We start from the raw sequence: 12,285 nt of genomic DNA on the forward strand, positions 1-12,285 counted from the left end.
GTTCCCAGCCCCTCGGGCGGGCGGGTGGGGGTGGCACCGCCACCGGCTTGGGGACACGTTCCGTTTGGTGTCCAAGATCAGAGGGGAGGGGCAGCAGGAGCCGGGGGCGCCGCAGGGTTTTGTTTTTTTTTTAATTAAAATGATTTTTAAAAGTTAAAAAAAAAAGCCCGAGAGGAAGTGCGGGCGTGGCGCCCCTCCGCGCGCGTCTGCCCTTGTACATACGGAGGCCTGGGGCGTCGCCGATGGGCGCCCCTCGGCAGGTGGCAGACGCAGCGGGGGGAGGCCAGGCTGCGACCCCAAGGCCTCACCGCATGCCCCGCTGCCCTGCCTCGCAGGCTGCCCGCCCGCCACCCCTCCTGTATTGATTTTAATGCTTCTGTTACACTGACCCCCCACCACAGGCTGGCTCTCCACCCAGGCGCGGCCGGGCCTGCAGCGGCGCGAGCCCCTCCGGGCAGGCGGGAGGGCCCCCCGCAAACGGGCGCCCGCCCCGCCGGAAAGCAATACCTGCCCGCTGGCCTTCCTCTTTTGTACCTCGGACACTCGCGGACAGCACCAGACAAACGGACAAGCCCCGCCTCCCCACCCCCAACCCCCAGTGTACTCTCTTGTCAATAACTGTGAGCAACTTGAGTTCCGGAAAAATAAACCCCTCGTAAAGACACATGCGCAGTCTGTGTCCGGCCGCGAAGGGGGCGTGGGGGGGGCCACCGGTCACTGCTCTGCCCGGCAGGACCGCCCCCTCACCCCCAGCCCATGGGGACAGGACCCATTCCCGGAGAGCCTGAGCCCAGCTCACAGGACGGTTGGGCACCCTGAGGTTCTGCTGCAGAGCTGGGAGGTGGATGCCAGCCCCAGACACCGGTGGGCTTTCCTGCACCTTTGCTGGGAAGAGGCCCATGGACCTGTGAGCCTGACCTTGCCAGCAAAGGGCCGGGGCTGGCTGGGCAGCTGGCCAACCTTGGCGATGGCCTTGTTCCTGCTCCCGGGCAGGGAATGTGTGGCCCCCAGAACTCTCTGTTTCAGTGCCAAGATCCATAGGTAACAGAGCCAGGCCTCCCCTGCCAGAACCTTCAGGGCCCGAGAGAGGCAGCCTCCCTGCCACAAGGGGTCTGAGAGAGACCCTCCGTCCATAGACGCCACTTCTTGGCTCAGTCTCCCATATGTGTGTACACATTCACAGCCCTCTCCCCCCCACACACACACTCAGGCACAGACACACAGGGTTCTCAGACATACACAAGGGTTCTCAGCAGAGACACGGAGGCATGCAGGGCGTGGTCTCGGCAGCACCAGGATTTGCACCTGGCCATGTGCCTCTGCCAAGGGCCTTCTCCCCTGCACCCCTGGCAGTGTGTGTGTGTGTGTGTGTGTGTGTGTGTGTGTGTGTGTGTGGGGGGGAGGGGGAGGAGCGTGTTTGTGTGTGGGGGGGGTTCCTGGCTGTAGGAGCTGCCCTGTTTACTTTCCAGTGTCCACAGGTGTGAGCTGGGAGCTGCCGGGAGTTGACTGCCCCACACCTCTGGATTCCTCGCTGAGCAGGGGACTCTACCTGATGGGCAGCTGTCCAGGCCCAGGACATGGGCGAGCCTGCTACGGTGAGGCTGGGGTCCTCCTGCGTCCTGGGGAGAGGTGGACACACAGAGGAACTCAGTACTTCAGTATCCAGAGGTACTGGGATGGCTGAGAGGCCAGGCTCTATTTTAACCACAGTTTTCTACAAAAGCATTGAAGGAGCTATTTGTTTCTACAAATAGGTCGAAGGATAGAATCTGGCTGCTCCAGTCCAGCCAGACACAAAACTGTCTGGCTTTTGGGGTCCTGAGCTACTGACAATGGGTAGAAAGAGTTCTTGACCCACTCCTTTACTGAATGAGCCGCTGGCACACAGAGACCTCCGCTTCTTCCTGTACTTGATCCTCTAAAATTTAGAGTCTAGATGTTTGGCATCTAAAGTGTCACCCTTAATGGGCACACAATTGGAGTCCCACACACAAAATAAAGAGAACACAGTTTACTCAACAAACCTGCACGTCCTCTGTCTGCCCATCATCTCTCCCTTTTGGCCGGGGAGCTGCCACCTGAGGGATTTTCATCTTAAAATCCCACTCATGACACCAAGATCTCTGCTTGGCTGTAACAGAAACCAAGACAAGTTGGCCTAAGCGAAAAGTTGCTAATATTTCCTAAAATAAGACGCACAACAATAAAAATAAACACAGGAGGGCTTATCATGTCCCAGACACTGTTCTTGGTACGTCACGTGTATTAAGTTAATTAATGCTTCCTCAATTCCTATGGAGTAGGAACTAAAATCAGGACTTTAAATAAAAAAGGATGAAATGGTAGGTCAACCTTCCCACTGAGGGGATGAACCTTTCAGCCTCAGGTTGCAGTCCTGGGCAGCTGAATGACTGGTGTGTACTGGCTGTGAGCTGGGTCTTGGAGGACAGGTGGACCTTGATGGGCCTACTGATGGAATTGTGTTGATGGGTGGCTTTCTTAGTGATCGGTGCTGCTGTCACAGAAATGCAGTGGGTGACTGTAACAGACAGACATTTTTTTTCACACAGTTGAGGGGCTGGACGTCTGAAATCAGAGCCCTGGCCCCAGGGGAAGCTTCTGTCTGTGCCAGCTCTGGAGAAGAGTCCTGGTCTCTTGATCATGTTCCCTGGTTCCTTCAAGATCGCCCCGTCGTATGTCTTGCATCTGTCTAACCCTATCTCTGCCTGCTTGTGTAATCTTTTTGTATCTCATTAGAATGGAAATACACCCCATTCTAATCCTGTCTTATTAACATAACAAAGACAATCTATTTCCAAATTGGAATCTAACCACAGGCACAGCAGCTAGGGTCTGAAACACATATTTCTTGGGGTCAGAATTCAATCCATAATGTCTCATCATTTGGATCCCCCAAATGATATCCTTACTATAGGCAAAACACATCCACCCCATTGCAGGGTAGCATTCCAAAAGTCTTAAGTCAACTGCAAATCCAAAATCACACCTGCAGAATCATCTAAATCAAATATAGGTGAGGCTGTAGGCAAATTTCATCCCAGGGCAAAATTAGTCTTCATCTGTAAGCCTGTAAAATCTAGAATACAAGGTATCTATTTACAAAGTACAATAGTGGAACAGGCGCGAGGTAAGCATTCCCATGACAAATGGGAAAACACGGAGGGGAGCAAGGTTTCAAATGGGTTCAGAAGGGTGCCATAATCGCTGCCGCTCTTCCAGGACCTCATCCATGTGGCAGAGCACCCAAATCGGTTGCCCGTGGTATTTTGATCCGAGTAGGGAACAGACAGCTGTGCTCTGATCAAAGATGGCGCCCAACAACACTGCTTTCACTGTGTGTTGCTCCTAGCAACAGATCTGGTTGCTAAGCAGCACAAATGCAGCTCCTGTTTACAACAGCAAATGTGAAACCATTTTAACGGATTCAACGTGCTGGAAAGAAGGGCTAACGGGCACCAAGCAAGTTCCAAACCCAACAGAATAAATTATATGAGCTCTCAACGTTTGAAAATGACCCTTGCTTCCCTGAGACTATAGGCAATGGCCCTGCCCTCCAGACTCTGGGTGCTGGCCATGCCCTCTGGATGCTGGGTGGAAACCCTTCAGCCCCCCATTTCATCTCTGCCTTCTAGGCCCATGGGGATAGACCTCTGTTCTCTTCGCTTTGGGCGGCCCCATTTCCTAATAAATCGGAGTGCCAGCTCCCGCAGCCGTGCCCCCAGCAGACTCCCCCACCCGCTTTGAGCAACAACCCAACCCCTTGGGGGTACTTTCACAGAAGCCCGGCCACAGAGCTGGCTGGAACACCCTCCTCTGAAATCTAGACGGTGACGGCCCCACCCGCTGAAACGGAAGCAGGCCTGCCTCCTGTGTCTTTCCAACAGCTCTGCTCTCTTTCCGACATGCCAGGGATGCCCCTTTGCTTTTCTTGGAGGACGAGAGATGCAGCTCCTGTGGCCTGCTTCCTGCCCATGCCAAAAAGCAGACTCCGTTATCTCCCGTGTGCCCCCGAGTCTGCGCCGAAGGGCTTTCTGCACTAGTCGTTGATCAGATCCATCCGTCGCGAGCTTCACTTCTTTAACAGAACATTTTGCCGCCACAACCCTGGTGAACATTCTAGAACAGGTGTCCTTAGTGTGTCTAATACTGATTTCCATGTCTTGATGTCTTCCCCTCTGCACAGCTCACTTTAAAGTCCATCCTACCTTCCACCAAACGTGAACATGATTCAGACAAGTTCTCTGCCACTGCAGAGTAAGCACCATTTAGTCTCCGCGATCGAATCCCATGTGCACATTTCCCTTTACACTCTCACCAGAAGCACAACTAACATTCGCCTTTGCGGCAGTGTTCTCTTGCTGGTGATATATGTACCCTCCAGGGTGACAGCGACTTTCTCCATCGCTCTCCTCACCTGCAGCTGAGTCTGCATCAGGAATGCCTTTGACATCATAATTCTACCAATTCTTGAAGGTGGTTCAGGTTTTTATAATTAGACCAGACCAGACCTTCGGCCACTGAGACCGTTTCAACTCACAGTGAGTGACTTTGCAGGGTTTCGGAGACTGTAAGTCTTTATGGGAGCAGACAGCTTCGTCTTTCTCCCACAGGGCAGTCATTGGCCTTGAACTACCAGCCAACAGCATCACCAGAGTCTTCTACCCAATACCCAATTAATTCCAAAACCATTTCCTCATTCTAGGTATCTGTGTTAGTCTGGTAGACTAGAAAATCAAATTCATAGAGACTCATATGTGAATAAGAGAGAGTTTTAGATAAAGGGTAATTATAATTAAGAAAGCATCCCAATCCAGCCCAGTACAAACCCATAAATCCAATATTAGCCCATATGTCTGATACCAGTCCATAAATTCCTCTTCAGACTCACGAAACACAGGCAATGACGCTGAATGCAGGACGATCACAGGTCAGTGGGTAGAGAGTCTTTGGATGCAGTGACGCTGTAAGCATCTCAGAGCTGGCAGGGTCTCCACGTAGCTTCTCTAGCACCCAAGGCTGCATCAGGGTAGGCCAGGTGGCTTCTCCTCAGGGAGGTCTTGCAGGAAGTGAGCAGAGATACAGTCTCTCCTGACCCCAAGGAGGAAATTCAGGAATTCCCGGAATTCTCAGGAGAAGGCCAAGCCCACACAGAGGCCTCACTGGCTAAGATCCCATTGACTAACTAGACTCCACCCCTTCCCTCTTCACCCTCAGACTGACACACGATTATCTGACTACCACAGTAAAAGTTAGAGTAGCACCCCACTCCAGGTACCAGATCCTGTCTTCATGCTCTGGTGTGGGTATAACAAACACCACAAGGGATGGTTCTACAAAGCAGACATTTACTTTCTTACAATTTAGGAGGTTAGAAGCCTAAATTCAGGGCACTGGCTGTAGAGAAAGGCATCATATCTCTGTTATTTCTGTCTCTTTGAGCTTGTACCTGGGTGACCTTCACGTATGTGTGAGTCTGGGTACTTTACAGAAACAAATCCACAGAAACTCGTGTATCAGAGAGAGTTGTATATAAAGGTTAAGTGTGCATCAAGACAAAATCCCAACCCAGTGGTGCCCAAGGCCACAAGTCCAACACTAACCCATTAGCCCATATGTCTGATACCAATCCACAAAGTCCTCCACTTCACAAAACAGAGGCAATGATGCCGACTGCAGGAGGAAAGCGGAGTCAGTGAACGAACAAGCATCTCAGCACTAGCAGGGGTCTCCACACGGCTGCTCCAGCACCCAGGGTTGCATCGGGATAGGTCCATGTGGCTTCTCCTTGGGGATGTCTTGCAGGAGGAAGTCAGCCTTGTGAGCTGAAGCTGGGAACTGCTAAGGCAGCTGCACCCTGGTGGGACCATCACAAAGCAAGAGACCCAAAAACTCAAAAGGCGAGGCTCACTGAGCCATTTATCGCTCTGCCCTTCAATTAATCCCACGTGTTTATTGGCAAGGTTGGCACAATAAACTAACTCAACTTAGCTTGACACCTCTCTTCCTCATTCTCTATTTGCTTAGTAGCTTGTTTGTTTAATCTCTTTTATGTCTCAAAAGAGGTTGACTCAAGATACAGCCCACAAGAACCCTGTTTCATTAACACAACACAGAACCCATTTCCAAATGGGATTATTATGACAGGCAAAGGACTAGGGTTTGCCACATATATTCCTTAGAAACCCAGTCAACCCATCGCAGTCTTTGAGGAAGTGCAACCGATACAAGTTTCCACAGGGACCAGTAGGAGGCAGTATGGGGCAGGTTTGGGGCACTGCTGGAGGGAGGAGACAGGTGGAATAGCAGACTTGCCTGGAAGGTGGAAGTTAAAGGTGGAAAGAGACGATCCTGCAACTTACAGGCTGTGAGCTGGAGCTGTCATGAGGTCTCAGAGCTGGGGGGAATCTCCCAGAGCTTCAGTATTACCCCTCCCTAGCCCTGGTGGTGGCTCTGTTCCTATGGATGGGTTGATTCCTTCTCCTTCCCACCCTCACGCTGTATAACCAGGGGTTGAGTTGCCAAGGGCCAACTACCCCAGCCCCATGTTGCATTGACCTCTTCCCTCTCCTGGCTCCACGTCACCTCCTAACCTTAACAAGTCTCCTTCCATGACCCAGAAAGGGATGGGGCTTAGCAGGGAGCCAGTGAGAGGGAGGGGGCGTCTCTGACAATGGGAAGCCAAGTCTTGTGGCTGTGAGGTGGGACCCTGGGGTCTGAGCATCAGACCTGCTCACGAGAGCTGCTGCCTGTTCAGCCACCTCACCAGACCCCCAAAACAACCCCACGAGAGCACCGTGGCCCGCCCTGCAGCTGTTTGTGATCCCGCAGCTATGGCTGCGGTCACAAGTTGCCACACAGACTCCGTGGTTGAAAAGAACACCGATTGTTTTCTTATGCCAGAACTCCAAAGGGTCCCCCTGGGCCAAGCAGGGGCTGTCTGCAGGCTCTTTTCCTTCTGGAAGCTTTAGGGGAGACTCTGCTCTCAGTTTTCCCAGGCTCCAGAGGCGCCCGCATCCCTTGCCTCGTGATCCCTCCTGTCCACCTTAACCTCCAGCAAGATCAGGTAAAGATCTCAGGATGCCTTCTCTCTCTGCCTCTCCCACTCTTCTAATTACCATGGGCCAGCCTGTGGGGAGAAGAGGGTCCCCAACAAATCATCACAGGTCCAGTAGGCGCAATTGTACAGCGATAGTAAGTAAAGATTATAGTAAAGTCATAGCATGAGGGCTAGAGGAGAGATTGGAAAAATGGAGTCAGACACAATTCATAGTAGCATGCTCACCTCAGCCCCGCTTGGTGGTCCTCGTGGGGGGAGCCCGGCCGCGAGAGCAGGGGAGAACCCCAACTTTATTGCTCACCAAGGGTTATATCTCCTTCAGGGGCATGGTTACAGGTAACCACACGTCACAGGAAGGGGCAGAACAATAGGCATACACATTATAGGAAGAGGATGTATGATAGGCATAAGTGTGACAGGAAGGGATGCACATAGGAATGGGAAGATCTAGGGGTATACATGTGACAAGATAGGCGGACCCTAGATTCATGATGGCGGTCTAACCTTGGTCATCCTTGGGTGGGCTTGACCTCTCTGGGGTCTCCTACAAGGAAACAGACAACTACTATCCTTATCAGAAGGGAGTGGGCCCTACTTGTGGGATAAACAGTAGTGACTGCTTGCTCTGGATGGCTGATAACCCTTAGGGAGAATAACCCCTGATCTACTTCTGAGGACCTCCCAGTATATAGTCATTTGCAAGCAGCTAAGTTTGGCATATATTTGGGGGAGACAACTTGGAAGAAATCCTTCTGTTTCCCACACCAGCCCCTTCTCAATGCCAGTCAGCTGGGTGGCACCCTTCACCTTCACTCCATCTGCAACTTGAACTCCTCTTCGCTATGTGAGGTCATGTAATCGGCAGCTTCCAGAGAGACATCACGGGCGACCCTAGGGAAGGGAGATCATTCTGCTCACTACAGTGCAAACCACACTCCATCTACCGGTCCTCCCAAGGTGCCATCCACCCCAGTACCAACTCCAGAATCTTACTGAGTCTCCGTTCAAAATCCCCAAATCCCGTCATCCGAAATCCTCTAAATTTGGCATGAGGGGGTTCCTGGGCCCACCTGTGACCTGTGACCCTAGAAGACAACTCATCTGGTTCTAAGATACAATGCGGGACAGGCATAGGGTGCTTCTCCACATTTCCATTCACAAAAGAGAGGAAAATGGAAGACAGAGAGGAAGTATTGGTCCCAAGAATTTCACCTTGCTTGGATCCACCGTCAAGAGAGCAAATGCTCTATGACCTTGGGTAAATCTGCTGCACAAGGCCTCTTTCCGGTGTTGAAAAGCAAGGCTGTTAATTTGAGGATTATGGTGTTCCTGACCCATGCTGCGGTATTTTCAATCGGCGCATATAAGTGCGAAATTTAGATGCTGAATGAGGAAAATCAAAGAAAAATTGGCAACAGTTGCATTACAGTGGCGTGAAGAACGTTGAGAGTACCGTGCATGGCCAAAACAACAAACAGGTCTGTCTTGGTAGAAGTGCAGCCAGGATGCTCCTTAGAGGCCAGGGTGGAGAGACGTCCGCTCATGTACTCTGGACGTGTCAGCAAGACAGACCAGTCCGAGGAGGACATCATGGGGGCGAAAAAGAAGACCCTTATGGAGTGGATTGGCTCGGTGCCTGCGACAAGGAGCTCCAACATCAGAACCATTGTGAGGAGGGCGCAGGACTGAGCGGGGTCTCGTGCAAGCAACGGCAAGGACATCTCACAGCAGCATCCAGGCACGGGGCCTCCAGGTCTGGGAGTCGCCCCTGTGCTTCCAGGCCTTGACTTCAGTGCTCTTGGCTGACCGGCTTCACCAACCTGCAAAACGTCTGGTATCCAACAGCCTTTCTTAGAGTCCCTTCTGCCCCGCATGGCAGTGTTCCTCCTAGGGTAACATGCTCACGGACCCTGTGGGTCCCGTGTAGGTCATGGCACGTTTCTGCCCAAGCAAGCCTCTGTTTTCAGTGTTTGCTGAGCTGAGGGATCTATCACCCAGAATTTGGACTGGTTGAACGAACACTTTGCTTGATCTTTGGACGGTGTTGACATAAGTCTGCCTGCCCACCCTCTCAGCACCCTTTGAGAACCCTGTCCTGACTCATGAGTGCGATGTAGTGTCTTGTTATCCGGGTAGGCTGAGAATTTCTCAAATCATCAAGTCCTGGTTCCGTTCTGTCTCTCAGGGTTTCCTTCAGTCGATCTTGAACTTCACAAAGCAAAGGAAGGTGCACCTTCAACACGCTGCTTGGAAAAGCCATCCGTTCCATACTGGAGTTCACCGCTTCCAAGCTTATCCTGCAGGGTCCAACTCGGCTAGGCTTTCGGACACAACCTGAGAAGGATCCCCCTTCCTTCAGTTCCCAACAGGTCCCTGGATTTCCTTCTGAGCCTCCACTGGCAATGCCTTCAGCTTCCCGTCTCCACGAGAAGGCACCTGTAGGTATTTTAGGTGACTAGGTATCTCCACCAAGCTCCTCACGGTCATCGAACGCTCCCACAGGAGTCCTCCCAGCCTCTCCTCATTGTCCAGGCTCAGAGCCATGCCCACTATGGTAGGCATTTGTTAGCCCAGCGTCCCGTGCCTGGTGCAAAACCTACATCTGCCAACAAACTCCACAGCTTATAACACCAATCTGTCACCTCATGGGGTCCAGACCAGGAAGCAGTCGTTCCGACAGAAGAGGGGACTGTGTGTGGTGGTTTACAATCAGGAAAGGTGGGCCGGGCTAGCCTTTCACTACACGTATCCAGTCTGTGCGGAGTGATTGGCCAGAGAAGCCGCCCTGTGTGAGGCAGCTGCGGGCGTCAGCACTGGGGACACGCAGCGACGCGCTGCAGTCCGAGTCACCATCTGGCCTGCTGAATGCGCAGAGGGCTGGTCCACACTTGGTGGGGAGGAGCCTGCCTCCGTGTGGAGAGCCGACCAGCGCACTAACACAGAGAACAGGCGGCGTGGTCACGGCTTTCGTTTGACTTGATCTGTCGAGCAGAGCGGAGCCGTGGTGGCACGAGGGTCATGCGCTGGGCTGTTCACTGCAAGGTCAGCAGTTCCAGACCAGCAGCTGCTCCTCGGGAGAAAGTCAGGGCTTTCTACTCCCACGGAGAGTGACCGTCACTGGAGCTCGGCCTCCCGGGAACGTCAGGGGCAGCAGTTCTCCCGCACAGGCCAGGATGGCTAGGAGTGGGCATGGACTCAACTCGATGGCAGTGGGTTGGCAACCAGGAAGAGGCTTGAGGCTACAAGGTCTTCTTGTGGGTCTCCCCGGCGAGTTTCACATGAGGGACCATAGTCCCTCTGTTCAGACCAGAGCCAGAGAGGAGGTTTCAATAGAACAAGTTCATTAATGGGGTGCTGCAGTGTGGAACACTGCAAGACCCCCGGCTCACCTGAGAGCCCCCAGCTCACCTGAGCCCCTGCCGGATGTGAGATCAGGATTTTTACGCTGTGCTGGCGGCTGCCTCTCCAAAGTGCCCTTTCCTTTGCAGGGATGCCCTGGAGGCAGGCCAATCCAGATCCTTCCTGCGCTCCCACCCTCTCCTTCTTTATTGATTGGGAGACACGTCTTCTGGACCCCCATCCTCACCTGTTTGGTGTTGGAAAGCCCTCTCACTTTTCTTCCCCCTCCTGGCCCGATCGGTCCACCGGGCAGACCCACAAGCTGTGCCCATGGGAGCCGGCCGGGAAGCGGGCAAACCAGTGCTCGAAGTGAGAGCCTGACCCAGACCAGGGCCACACCATCGCCTGTGTGCCGGAGAAGCGGGTGCCGGACGGAAGAACCGATGCCTGGTGAAAGGTCTCACGCTTCGTAACGTGGGCGAGCGGGGTGGGGGTGACGCAGACCTGGAATGAGATGGGTTCCCACACAGCAGCCGCCAAGAACGCGGTGGAGGGCCTGCTGCTGCGCTCACAGTTGCCACAGACCAAGATGGACTTAAAGGCACGTAAGGACGCCACGTAAGGAAGGCAGCAGGTTCCTTGCTGGGGGTGGGGCATCCTTTTGTCTAACGTCCCCAGGATAGCCAACATGGGGCTGGAGCCAGGCTCAGGGAGGGACAGGTGAGTGGGCCAGGGGCAGAGCTGGGTGGGACTCAGCCCTGAGGCTACCCACCTTCTGGTGAGCCCATCACTTCCCACTACAGGCTGGTAAGCAGGCAGGGATGGGCCAGCCTCCTAGTCCCTTGAGGTGTGAGCCAGAGAAGGCACTGAGCCCCACAACCCACCCGACTGGCCCACCACTGGCCAGTCAGTCCACCTAAGAGCCCTCAGCCCCTCCTCGCCGTGACCTCCTGAGTCTTCCTTCCCCAGGCGGTGGCTCAGGAGACAGGTCAGATCATCCTGCATCCGGCATCATTGCATGTTTCGTGGGTCTGAAGAGGGGACTTTATAGATTAGTATCAGACATATGGGCTAATATCAGACTTATGTATGGAGTTGATCTGGACTGGGATGGGATATTTTCTCAATATTCAATTGCTCTTGTATATAAAGCTTTCTTATGCACATGAGTTTCAGTGGATTTGTTTCTCTAGTCTACCTGGACTGACACAGCCAGGTCTCCCCCATCCCCGGCCAGTGGGGGCCCACATAGCAAGTGCACCCAGCCCCTGTAATCTACCCAGTGAATCTGCTCCTGTGAGCGGTGGAGGCTGCGCCATGGTCGGTCCCCCAGGGAGAGACGTGGCAGGGAGGCTGAGGGTAAACCGAGGGCAGGGACTATCAGGACCCTGCGGAGGGGAAGCAGTGCCAGGCCTGGAGCCGTCCTCCTTACAGAGCACTGCGCATCTCAGGGAACAAGGCCTTGCCTGTGGGCGGGTCTGTGGGGGAAGGGCTGAGGGTGAGGCCCGAAGTTGGGACTGGACATGGTGAGGTTCAGCACTGGCTCCTGAGTGTCCTGGGGGAGGGAGGCGGGTGGTGTACAGGACAGGTGCCCAGAGAGCGTCACAGGTCATCAGGTGACTCAGGCAGAGCCTCTGAGGCAGTGTGCGGAGGCCGGCTGGGCAGCCTCTACCCGATTCCAATGCCAGATCCCGGCCCGGGCCTGGACTTGAGAGTGATTCCAGGCCCCAGCGACTCCTCTGCCACAGAGCGAGTGGAGCGAGTGAGTGAGTGAGTGTGTGTGTGTGTGTGTGTGCAGAAGGGCCGGGATGAGTGAGTGAGTGAGTGAGTGATTGTGCAGCAGAAGGGCCGGGATGAGTGAGTGAGTG

Source organism: Echinops telfairi, unplaced genomic scaffold (genome assembly GCF_000313985.2).
Source record: "Echinops telfairi isolate 266 unplaced genomic scaffold, ASM31398v2 ScPeMD7_37;HRSCAF=141, whole genome shotgun sequence".
Taxonomy (NCBI): Eukaryota; Metazoa; Chordata; class Mammalia; order Afrosoricida; family Tenrecidae; genus Echinops; species Echinops telfairi.